General features: G+C 38.1%; 1 protein-coding gene and 1 long non-coding RNA gene across 3 annotated transcripts in view; one reads left to right on the top strand and one right to left on the bottom strand.

The window, feature by feature from the left end:
* Window positions 1-13062, bottom strand: part of NELL1 (neural EGFL like 1) — an 865070-nt gene that overhangs the window by 158222 nt on the left and 693786 nt on the right. The window lies entirely within an intron of this gene.
* LOC140844398 (uncharacterized) lies at window positions 6961-12395 on the top strand. Its single transcript, XR_012122642.1, has 2 exons — window positions 6961-7848; window positions 10875-12395. It is a non-coding gene; the product is annotated as an uncharacterized lncRNA (long non-coding RNA).

The raw sequence follows: 13062 nt of genomic DNA, 5'->3' as shown, positions 1-13062 counted from the left end.
CAACTTTCTTATGGCCCAGAATCTGATTTCTTATGTTAACTTCACTGGCACATTTCCATTGACCTCAATTATCTCAGGTCACAGACCTTTGTGTTCTGTTAGTACAGAACACAATGTCATGTCTGAAATAATAAATACAACACAAACAAACATTGCAATCCTGTTCTCTTTACAACAGTAAAAACGAAACTACAAAATAGACTGGCCAAAGCCAAAATATCCCTATATTGTTTATAAAATTTAGTGGGGACATCCATTTTCATCACTGTCAGGATGCTAAACAAGCCATCATTAAAACATATGAAGAGCGTGGTCAGAGGAAGCCAAGCAGCAACAAGGCCTGCTGCAGCAATGTGATCCTCGTGACTAAGGGAGAGAGTGGTGGGCCCAGGGCTCCATGAGTTGAACCGCACAGCCATCAGGAGCCATACTGAAAATGCCCTTAGAATCATGAGACTTCACGGATTTCCACTGCACAACCTTCCTTCAACTGCAAGCTGGCTTGCCATGTCCTCCTCTAAAAGATGGAAAAGCAGAGCACCTTGAGGTGAAGTGCAAGTGGAGGGCCTAGAACAGGCTGTTTGGCTCCCATCCCATCCCAAATAAGTAGTAATTTGACACTACTGAAACCTTAAAGCTCCTCCGAGAAACAGAATTTGAAAAAAGATTGTTAGAGACCTACATCCCCCCACCGGGCTCCCAAAACAGTTCCTCAGATGGAAATTTGGGAGACCCAGTTATGATCTCTGCAGTAATGATGGATTTCCGATAATGAACTTTGGATTTTTTTTAAAAAATCAAGTTTTAATCCCCGCTCTGGGACATATTAATTGCATATGTTGAGTGCCTAGTATTTCTAATCCTCATCAAATTATTTCTATTTTACATGAAGTATTGTGATGATTCAGTAGCAAAAAGTCTCCTCCAGTACCTCACATCTCAGCAAGCCCTCAGGAAAGGGCAGTTATGGGTCACTGTGCTTCCTGAATGAGTCACATCTTTTATGGTCCTTAATTTTCCTGAGAGATGAAAGATTAGAAGGAGCTGAACCCAAATCAGCATTTCCAGGGAAAATATTGTGGGTGGATCATTTGCCTAGTCTTCAATACTTTCCTGCAGATGATAACATAAGGTGATAAGGTGGCTTACTTCCCCAAGGAGGAAGAGGATGAGAAAAGGAAGATGCTAAAAGTTTGGAAAGAGACCAAACAAGAATTGTTCTAGAATGTAGTTATCAAACTCAGCTGTATAGAAGTATTGGTATGGCTGATACCAAGAATATCAGACAAGAAACCATGTATTACAATGGCCCCTTCTTGACAACTGGGGCTGACTAGAAGACAAGATGAACTCTATAAACCTGCCTCTGTTCCTTAAGACTCTGGGAACAACGTTATGCTTCAGAAGATTGGAGACTGATGAAAATTAGGCTTGGGGTGGATTAATGATTGTGCATTGAGCACTGACTCCCCTATACAGAATTTTATTGTTGTTAACAACCATTTGATCAATAAATAGGAGAGATGCCCTCACAAAAAAAAAAAAAGTACACACTTCCAATTGTAAAATAAATACGTAACCGGGATGTAATGTATAGCATAAGGAATATAGTCAAAATATTGTAACAACTTGGTAAGGTGATAGCTGGTACCTAGAATTATCATGTATATAAATGTTGAATCACTGTGTTGTACACCTAAAACTAATGTAATACTGTGTGTCAACTACCCTTCAATAAAATTATCTAAAAAAAAAAAGAAAAAAAAGACTCTGGGAACAAGTATTTAAACATAATCAGATATCAGATTTGAATATCTTTTCTAACATTTAAGTGACAACCTCTTTTCATGAATTAATAAAAATTAATTCAAAGGAGAGGGATGGCAACTGTACTGAGAAGTATGTTATTTATGGCACAGTTCTATACCTCACTATTGCATATATTCTCAATCCAAATTTGTGAAGTAGAAGTTATTATTCCCTTTTATACTTTAAGATGAGAGAGATGGAGTTTGCGAACATCATAGAGTTATTGATAGTACAGAGGGGATACACACTCAGGATGTCTCACTTGAAATTCACACTCTTTTTGTTCCAGCATATTGAGGGCTAGAAGGTTAAACGCGCTTCATGTCCTATGAATGGTTTAAATCAGAAATGCTAAAGAGTCTGCCTTGCTTCTTCTCACCTTTCAGACATGCTACAAGCCCTTTCCTTAAGTTCCAGCCATGCTCTTCCACCTGCCAGCTACAGTCTAACAGATTCTTGATACAATCTGAGGTTGTAAACTAAGCCTGACTCTAACAAGTACTCAGAATAAAACCATTAGGTGAATTTTCACTTTCAGGATAGTGCCGCCACTGGGACCCATAGTATAACTTACCTAAATTGCTGATGTTGGAACCTTTCAGGACAAATACCTAATGCCTCATTGACACCCCTTCACAGTCCTCACATGGTCTCTAGTTTGTCAAGTAAACATATTGCATTTAGGAATTTAGGGAAAAAAAACACACCATTTAATATTTCTCAAAGAAAAGAACAGAATCTTCCCAATTGACCATTTTAATTATCTGTTTCTTACACTGTATACCCTGAGCAGCTTTATGGTGTGCAGGTGACTTACATTGCTAAAAATGTATATTTTTCTTCCAAGGGGCTCTGGCTGAAGATCTTATATCATCAATCAGATAAAAATCTTTTACATTTTCACTGAAAAGACACTTTGTTTTGCTAAGATTGCTTTATACCAAGTGGTATTTCAGCTTTAACAGCCAATGTTACAAAAAGGGCTGCATAATTTGAAGTAGAAAGAAAGGAATAGAGACTAAATATGTGATTTTCTTTGCCGTATTCTTTCCATAACTATGTGACATTTAAAGATAGACTGTGAAATTTATCATTGCTGCCATCGCTCATATCTGAAATGTGTTATTTTCTGTTTGACTGACACAAGCTCTTTCAAAGTCAGTCAGTCAGTCAATCAGTCAGTCAGTCAGTCAATCTTGTGGGCTTGCTCTCCTCTCCTCTTACATTGCCTTCCCATGAATTCTATTCCAGTGTGCTTGACCCTGTCAGCGTCATATGGACAGGGATCATTAACTATGAAGCAGGTGGACAGTGAAAAAACAGCTGAAATCAGTACAATCCTACAGGAAGATAGATGCTAAATGGTGATGTATTAATGAGACTGAAAGTCTAATTTTTTCTTTCATTTGTGGCATAGACCAGTGTAAGTACATGCTGATTTAGCTTTCTGACGTGATCTGATTTTGGTAGAGCAGAAATGAAAGTCTCCCTCAATTCAAAAAACAGAGAGACACACAGAAGACATTGCATGTTTATGAACTTTGGAGGTAACAGGAAACTGGCAGGAGGATTGTGAATATACAGGATGTGAATATACATTATGACCCAAAATGAATTTGGCAGCCCAGAGTTGAGGGTCAAATCCCAAAGAGGAAGTTAAATGGGAGTAAGTTTAAGATTGGCTACTTAGCCACTGGGAAGCTGTTACGTGGAAGGGGCCAGGTCACTAATAGGTTCCAGGATGGACAGGACCAATAACTGAATCACAAGGAGGCAGCTTTCATCTGAAAACAGGAATGGCTATAAAAATTTGATAAATCGGGCTGTTTCAATGGAAAGAAATACCTTCCACAGGAAACAAACAGCAATCACAACAAAAAGACTAGAATGAATTCCTAAAAAAAAAAGGGATGGTGTAAGTATTGAGTAAGAGAAGATATGATGTGCATCTCCAATCATGAGTTTCTAGGAAGGAGTCAATGACCCAAACTAGAGTTTTATTAACATTGATTAATAAACTTTCATAAATTAATAAATTCTTAAGTGTGAAAATGAAGGGAAGAAACTCAGAACTAGAAGTTATTTTAAAGTAATATCCAGTCACAGAGTAGTCCACCACTAATATGTACAGAAACAATATTTTATATTTGCAGAGCCATTCCATCTGTGGAAACATAAACCAGCCGGCAATGCTACATTGAAGTAGCAATGAGAAAGAAATTGAGTTGCCCAGGATAGGGTGCTAGTCACATTCTTTCCTTGAGTTAACACTACCATCTCTGTTAAGTTCCATTAAATGTAGCATCACCATCAGTTCCCATCAGCAGCAGCATGGCTTTCACAGGTGAGAGACATTATTACACAGGAACTAGCAGTAGAGTGCAGTGTTTAGAGTGCAGTCTCTGTAGCTAGATTGCTTAATTTCAAACCCTGGTTCTGCCATATTCCACTTATATAACCTTAGGTTAAATTCCTTAATATCTCTCTGCCTCCATTCCCCAATCTGCAAAACAGAGAAGTTGGTTGTATGCATTTTGATGTTTTAACTCAGCAAATACAAGTAAAAACCCTTAAATCTGTATCTGTCACAGAGTTAGTGCTAAATAAATTTCATCTATTATCATTTTTACTTATCTTTAAAAAATTCACTTAGCCATATTGTTGTAACTTGACAGGTAAGTAAACTAAAACACAAGGAAGTTAGGAGACTTGTCCAAAGATGCACAATGGTAAATGTTGAAACCAGAATTCAAAGGCATGTGCTGTTTCATCCTAAAACCCAATGCTTTTCTTAGCGACTCACCTTAAATTCTATCAAATGATAATAACTGAATACCATCAAAATGAGATCGTTGGCCCAACTTGAGAAAATATCTAGTTACTGATAATAAAACTGAAAACCCAATTCATCGATTTTTAGCTATTCACCAAACATGAAGTGTTTGGCCACTTACGGACATACAATTGACCTGAAATTGATAAGTTTCATATTCCACAGCCATCTCTCTAGTGCTTTATTATTTACCGTGCCTTTGCAGCTAATTTCAAGAGAGGCCTTTGAAAATACAGCTGGTTATACCTGCTGAGATCATTTAAGTTTTTTCTTTCTTCAAAAGAGAGATTACTGTTTTCCCCAGCAACAGACAAATCAGAATATTGTAATGACCATCCTGAGTAGTGTTTCTTAAGTAATTGGATCACTTGGGAGTTGTTGGTTCCAATTAATGCTATGAAACAACTAACTCTAAGTTCTCCACTTAAAGTGTAAGAAATTGGAAGAAGGGAGAAATGGAAAAATGAGCATATCAGGTAGGATGCAATAGAAATAAGCTTTCTAAGCAAGCATATACTAATATAAAGTAGAAAAAAAATGTAAGTTTTTAAACACCACATAAAGGAACTTAGAATCCAGTCCAAAGGCCATTTATTGAGCAGCTATTGTGTATACCAGACACTATAAGGGTCAGGTGATCACTGGTAAAACAGATATAGTCTCCTTATTGTAATAAAGCCTAGTGCTCCTTCCACATGCCCTCCTCACAGCAGATCTCTCTGAGCCCAACAGAGATCTTTGCCTTGCCTGAGGCCCATCTCCCTTGACTTCCTACTGATCTCAATTTTAGCTAACAATTGCTGGATCCTCTTTGAACTTCTGTCTCCCGAAGACAAGTGTGTTTACTCCACTGACTCCAGCAAGTCTCTGTAAAGCTGAACTCTTGCATGTTTATGAATCACCCAACACAAGAGGAAAGATAGGAATGAACCACAGGAGACGTTCAGATTGTAGAACAGGAGGGAAAGTACATGGCATGCTTGTAATGAACATGTAAAGAAACAGAGAGGCTCAGGGGACACAGTCTGTAGCCGTGTTCAGAGACATATTAATGTTTAATACACATAATTTTAGAAAACTTATAATGTGGTTCTAGAACACATGTGGCTATGAAACTAATATAATTATTAAGATTTAGTGTAGATGTATATTTAATTATGTAATTATATTTGATATGACTTAAAATTATACAATATGCATACTTTTAAAATTGAAATTAAAAAAATGCACATACATAAGTATGCTAGTTGAAAAGTAGAGTAATATGAGTATTTCCCCTCTTGGTACAAAGATTATAGATAATTTAATTTTTTTCTTTTATGCTTTTCCATTTTTCCCAAAAAATGTATTAATCCAATGTTTATAAAAGACAAAAATCAATGGAACCTTTTATGACATATGAAAAACAGGTGAATTCATTCATGCCTGTTGTCAAGACCTAGTTGTCAATTGTTTTACACCAATTTTAAACTAATTGTAAGCATTTATGTACATTGCATAAAAATGTCTGATATTTATTTAGTGTTGTCTTTATAATTATATATATATATATATATATCCCTCATATTTTATATATATGAATAATATATATAGTACATTTTTTCCTATGGCCCTGAAACAGAAAAGAACTTTTTGTACTGGCAGTAATATATCAAAAACTGATTGCAAACATTATAGTTAATGAAGAAACTTTTGACACATTATTTAAGGGTAGGAAACAAGATGAGAATGCCCCATCACTGCTACTATTTAACATCATTCTGTATATACACCTTAAGATCAACAAGGGAAAGATAGGAACCAGAGCAGAAAAATGGGCAAACAAGTCAATAGGCCATTTACTAAAAAGGAAACCTAAAAGACTAAGAAGGGTAGGAAGAGATACTCAAACTCATTAGTAATTTGAGGAATTAAATTTAAACAATGGTCTATCATTTTTCATATCAGACTGGTAAACTTAGAAATCTGGGCAATGGTATATATATTTGCAGAACTGTGTACTGTCAGAAGTGTGGACTGTTGCAGCTGCTCAGTTCCCTAAAGTTTATGTATGCATTTAAACCCACCAGTCCCTCTTACGGTCTATGTTCCAGGGAGATCCTCACACAGGTCCATCTGGAAACAGTAACAGTAACACTGGTTGCAGTAGAGGGGAACTGAAGCTGTCTGGGTTTTATATTGGAGGGGAAAAATGAGAAAAGCAGGACGAAAGCCCACTTTGAGTACTGCACCATGAAATCTTACCTGTCAGAGTAAGGAGACTTTAAGTGAACAGGGCAATCAATCTAAAACTTACACTAAACCAAGGTGCTTGTAAGAATAGAAATAGGTTAGCATAAGCATAGCCATCTTAAAGGCCTAGAAGCCATTTTCTGAGTATGTGACTTAGAAAGAAAAACTGGAACTGGGTAAGGCCTTGAAAAACAAGTTAATCATGAGCACCGGGTGGTGGGCAGCTGTGACCCTTGGTCAGCTAACCTTGGTCAGTAAATCTTACATACCAAGCTTATCGTGCAGAACCTCCCTAACCATTGAGGAGTAGTCTTATCCTGCCCTTGCTTAACCCCAGGATATATGTCTTGCAAGAATAATGTATAGTTATAGAAAATTGCTATGAGTTAAGTGCTTTGAAATTGCTATATAAACCCTTGGCTCTGAGTGCTCGGGGTCCTTGTTGAGACCCACTGCATCGGGCTGACTTGGACCCCAACTAGTTGGCTGAATAAAGACTTTGCTTGAATTTACATCTCTATGCCTGTGTATTTTGTTCTCTGGGGAAGCCTCGGAAGCCTGCACCCTAACATTTGGGGGCTCGTCCGGGATACGAGCAGCTTCCCTGAGAACAAAGGACAGCTGGAGGCAAGGTCTAATTGTCCGGACGGGGCAGTGTAATTCGAGGGTCGCCCCCTCGTGTCTGCATAAATCCATTATAAAGCGGGAGTCGCCATCCCGTGTATGGTCTCGGGTTAGTGGTCCCGAGTGAGGAAGTCCGGGCTGGTAGTCCCGGCCCCCAGGTTAGCGACCCTGGGTGAAGCCCAGGTAACCAATCCTGGCCCTAGGGTCCGAGTGACTCGGCCTTAGGAAGGCAAATCCGATCGGCAGAAAACTGGCGCCCGAGGAGGAAAAGATCGAGCTCGTCACCCTGCGGCAGTCCGAGTGGACGCCCTTCAGGAGAATTACGAGAGTTTTTGAAGACCCTGAAAGTGGTGAGTGTGGTGCGCACCAGAGTGAGAGAAGGACCGGTCCGAACGAGTGCGATCAGATGTGGTGTGTGTGTGCTTGGTGTTATCATTGACTGTTTTACTGTGTTTTGGTTTCAGTTTATATTTTTTTGCGCTTCTCATTTTAAGTTTCCTTGTTCTAAGGTTCTCCTGCTCTCTCCGTTCCTCCTTTCTGCCACTACATCATTCCCCGCGGGCACGGGTCGGGCAATTAAGAGCCATTAGGGCGCCCGCCGCTAGAAGACTCCTGTGACAGGATAAGGGGGTCACAGCCGCGAATCCCAGATAAATTCGCGTCCCCCGTGGAAGAAAAACTGTGCAACGACAGGCACTCGTTCACAAGCACATACAACAGTCATTTTGTTTGAAGTGGCATCTTCATCCTTCGCCTTTGTCTCCCTCATATTCTTTTTCCTTCTTTCTCACCATGAGACAGACTCAGACGACCCCCTAAGTGTGTAAATGAATATATCTTTCTACCTCCGGATGGTATTAATGAAATTGATTTAAAGACAAGCGCTTGTGAAAATTGGGTATTCTAAAACTTCCAGAAAACCTGATAAAAAGTGTTAAGCATTAACGCTAATTTGAGTTTGCCTGAGGCGGGCATGTCCTTGTAGTTATCAGCTGCCTAAATTTACCTGAGGTCATTTAAGTCATGTTATCTGCTAAATCTTTTAAAAATAAAATGCTTAAAGGCTTGGCTTTGTCTAATATTCAGTAAAGGTCTTGTAAGTAATCTAGAATAGTTGTTACGAATGAGTGAACTAAATGACTGAAGCAAGTGAACCTCTTTTTAGTTGTGTGTTACAGTGTGTATACCTACCTACTGCCTGAGAATCTTTGTAGAAACCTAAAACCTTAAAGTTTTGCTAAGTTAAGAAGATATACTCTATGAGAGATTGTGCTGTAAAGCTCATGGTTACAGAAATTATAAAATGTGTTCATAAATTTGTCAATCTAAAGAATGTTAGTTTAACAGTTTACAATGGCCTGCTTCTCGGTGTTCACTGGAAATTAAAGTTTCTAATGGTTTTAAGTTTTAATTAAAACTATTTAAAGTAATAAAACATTTCTCTATGCTAAAAAATGTATGTTTTAATAAGAAAAAGTATAAAGAATGAAAAGTCTTCTGCATGCTAAAGAATGTGTTTTGTGATAAAGAAAGTAACTTTGTTCTAAAGTACAGCTATTTGTTTAAAGAGAGAAAACAGCGTGGTGCCTTTTGTTGTAGAAGACCCGCTCAGCCTGTTGCTTTGAGGGGGAGGGTCAGGATGTTTAGAGATTAAGTGAGATAAACCCAGTCAAGCCGCAGGCAAGCCCAGGCTAATTCTCACCGGCTTATGTGCTTGGGACCATAGGGCAAATGAAGAATAAATTACTATATTCTTACAGATATAGTCGTGCCTAGTGAAATTAAAGCAAGTGAGTCTTGATATCAAGTGCACAGCAAAATTAGAATCTTGTTTCTAGTTAAACAGTTTTCTTTAACTGTTAGTCTGCTCTTAATGTTGAAAGATCAAAGCAGTTTCTCATGCTTAAAGTCTCAGTGAGTTGCCAGAATATTAAAAAAAAAAAAAAATTAAAAAGACGAAAAGCTAAAGTTTGTTAACAACTGTATAAGCTTTATTTGCCTTTGAAATATTTTGTTATTGAAAACGATTGCATGGCCTGAGAAATTGAATTATTTATTCCATATATTTTTATAAGTGGAAAAATCTCTAACCAACAAATGATTAAAGTTGTTACTGATTATTTGTTTTCTTAATTTATCCACCTAAGCAGAATGGTAACAAAGCTTTTTTCAGCTGATTAAATGCACTTAGTTAACAAACCAAAATTTATTCTTAAAAATTAAACTAGAATCTAGACAAGATTATGTTTCTCCCAGAAAAACAAGTTTCACTGTAAAAGTTTAAATGGACAAACGTGTGACCACTTTTGAGAAAGGTTGTAACAGATTTTTTTGACAACCACCAGGTCTTGTTTAATTTATATGCTGTATGTTTAAAAAAAAAAAAAAAACATGGGGGATGAAAGGAAAGGAGCGACACATAGCAGCAATTAACCGGAGAGTTCCGCTTTATTAGGGAAAAGTGCTAGGTTATATAGGAAGGGGCATGAATTGATTGAGGTGTCACTTCTACGGAGCTGGTGGCTGTTGGCTAGGTGCTGGGATTGGGAGGGGAGCGAGAGGTGATTGGGCTTCAGGTGGCGCCGGCGGAAACCAAGGACCCCCGAAGAGAAGCCGGAAGTTTGCCATCTTACTAGTAGTAGTCCTTCAGAGGACTCTTCATATTTTTTTAATGCAAATGATCTTAGAGCTTTTAATAGAATTTGCATAGCAGCTTATATCTACTATTAAAGAGTAAAACATTCTTGAAGCTTTCAGAGAAGACCTGTAGACTTAAGCACTTTCTCTGCTTTTTTTGTATCTGGTCTTGGACACTTATGCTAAGTTCAAAAAAAAGTGCTTTTACCTCTAGTTAACTCTGATATTTTCCAGAGGGCCCCTGGAACATGTCAGAAGAATTTTTTTCTCATTAGAGAAAGTATTTGACTAATTTGGCTTATTTATCTGATATATATTTATTTATTTACCAGGAAAGCACTGTCAAAGAGAATGATGCTAAACTTTGTTACTAAATGTTTTGTATTACAGAAATAACAGAATTTCCTTATGTCAACTGTCTTACAGTAAGCTCTCATCAGATCTTTAACCATTGTCATTTGTAAGTCTTTTGTCATTTATAGTATTATCCCTAAACTGGTAAAGAACTAGATTTCAGCAGAACAGGTATTAGTTACATAAGATTACATAAACTAAAGAAAATGATTTTGTGTCTTTTTGTTTCAAATGTTGCTGATAAAGTGTTTTAACCTTGTTCTCTTAAACTGACAACAGTTTAGTAAATGACTATCTTTATGAGCAGAATTGAAACTTCCTTCTCTCTACCTGATCCCTCCAGAGTTTAAAAACTTTCAGTGACTGTTTTTGTATTCCATGGCAGTATGTTTATTTGCATGAGTTCAATAAGAATCTGCTTTCCTTGTGAGAAGACTACTTAAGAACACTGGTTATACTGCCAGGGTTTTGACTGGAATGTCATACCTGAGAGACATGTGCATGGACTCAGATGTGAACAACTTTAAGGAACTAAGATTGACTTTATAAAGCCAACAAAGCCCCTTGGAAGAACTGGCCTGGTACCTTGCTTACAGAGTTCCCAGCAGCCTTACCAGGTGAGTAAAGAAGGTCACTTCCTGGCAGGTTCAGAGACCTCGAGAAGAGAAGAATTCATCCAAATCTACAGGTACTGCAGGCAAAGCCTGATGGCGAGTCTAGCTTGGCTGTCTGGCCTCAAGAGGCCTTTAAAAGTTCAATCTGAAATTCCTTATAAAAAGTTCCAGCAAAGCATATTTAAAAGAGCCTGTGTAATCAATTGCTCTTCTTGCTGCACTTGTGCAAATGATCAAGCCAGCTGTTAATTATTTTCTTAACCTGGTTACTTCTAATAAAAATGAGGGTGATTTTAGAGAAAAGTATTGTTTCAATAACTGCAGCCTCCAGAATAGAAAATCCAACTCCAGATGTTGCTACATAACCTAATAACACAATTTGTTTTATCTTGCCTAGAAGCCACAAAACTGCAAATAGTAATAGAAGCGCCAGCCTTCTGAAGCCCTCTCAACTGACCAGTAATAGAGACCTAGCTGCACCCTTTACTGCACCCCCTTCTCAGCACGAAGCAGCCAGAGCGGTCATCGCCCCTTTTCCCTAGCAGCAGCTAGAGTCCCTATCTGTAGAAGACAAAGACCGAGACTCACTTTATCCTCTGCAAGTAGGCAAAGAACCTGCATTGAGAGAGTTCCTAAAACTTACACCTCCCTCTACAACAAGACAGAAGTAATCAGCACCACCCCAGCTTATTCTAACAAGTAGTAGGCCCGCCAAACCGGAGTCACTCCATGTGTTACCTTTATCAAAGAACGCATTAGCACCGTGCAAATCATAGTGTTGAGACAGAACTATCAGAGTGTTAACCAAACAGATGACCCCTAATTTCATGATTGAAATAGATACAAGAAGAAGAGGGGAATGTAAGAATAGAAATAGGTTAGCATAAGCATAGCCATCTTAAAGGCCTAGAAGCCATTTTCTGAGTATGTGACTTAGAAAGAAAAACTGGAACTGGGTAAGGCCTTGAAAAACAAGTTAATCATGAGCACCGGGTGGTGGGCAGCTGTGACCCTTGGTCAGCTAACCTTGGTCAGTAAATCTTACATACCAAGCTTATCGTGCAGAACCTCCCTAACCATTGAGGAGTAGTCTTATCCTGCCCTTGCTTAACCCCAGGATATATGTCTTGCAAGAATAATGTATAGTTATAGAAAATTGCTATGAGTTAAGTGCTTTGAAATTGCTATATAAACCCTTGGCTCTGAGTGCTCGGGGTCCTTGTTGAGACCCACTGCATCGGGCTGACTTGGACCCCAACTAGTTGGCTGAATAAAGACTTTGCTTGAATTTACATCTCTATGCCTGTGTATTTTGTTCTCTGGGGAAGCCTCGGAAGCCTGCACCCTAACAGTGCTTAATTTTTAAATGTGAAGCATCATGGTAAAATATATAGCATTAGGCCATTTAAGTTGATTGAAGATCAGAATGTGAAAATAAATTTGTATTAATAGAAACACATGAGTAAAGAGACATATCAGATACATTAAACACCTTTCCGTGTGGTGGTATGAGGAATGAGAGTAGAGAGCAGTGAGAGATGGCAGAGAAAAGTAAACAAGAGAGAGCTTACAATAATAGCATAATGGTGTACAGCCACCAAGAAATAATTAACTCATCCCTCTGCATCTGAGCTTAATATAAATACAATCCCAACCTACCTTACAAACTAGATCGCTCAACTTTCCTAAAATGTCCCTGTAATTTCACACTGCAAAATTTTGTTCATGCCATTCTGTCTGGAATGCCACTTCTCTGCGTTAGATGTTTCTGAATCATTATTCCTTAATGGTCTATCCAAATGCCTATCACTTGTGACAATTTTCTTGATTTTTCTTCCATTCTCCCCAAAGGAAGATAACATCCCTCCTCTGAAAGCCTACCAAAGTTCCTATGGCTTTCATACAGAACTTATCACTTTTAAATCATGTATTAATAATTATTTATGTGCCTCTCTTAAC

This window comes from Manis javanica, chromosome 11 (assembly GCF_040802235.1).
Source record: "Manis javanica isolate MJ-LG chromosome 11, MJ_LKY, whole genome shotgun sequence".
NCBI classification, from domain to species: domain Eukaryota; kingdom Metazoa; phylum Chordata; class Mammalia; order Pholidota; family Manidae; genus Manis; species Manis javanica.
The sequence above is the reverse complement of the archived record's forward strand: the minus strand, read 5'-3'. Positions and strand labels throughout refer to the sequence as shown.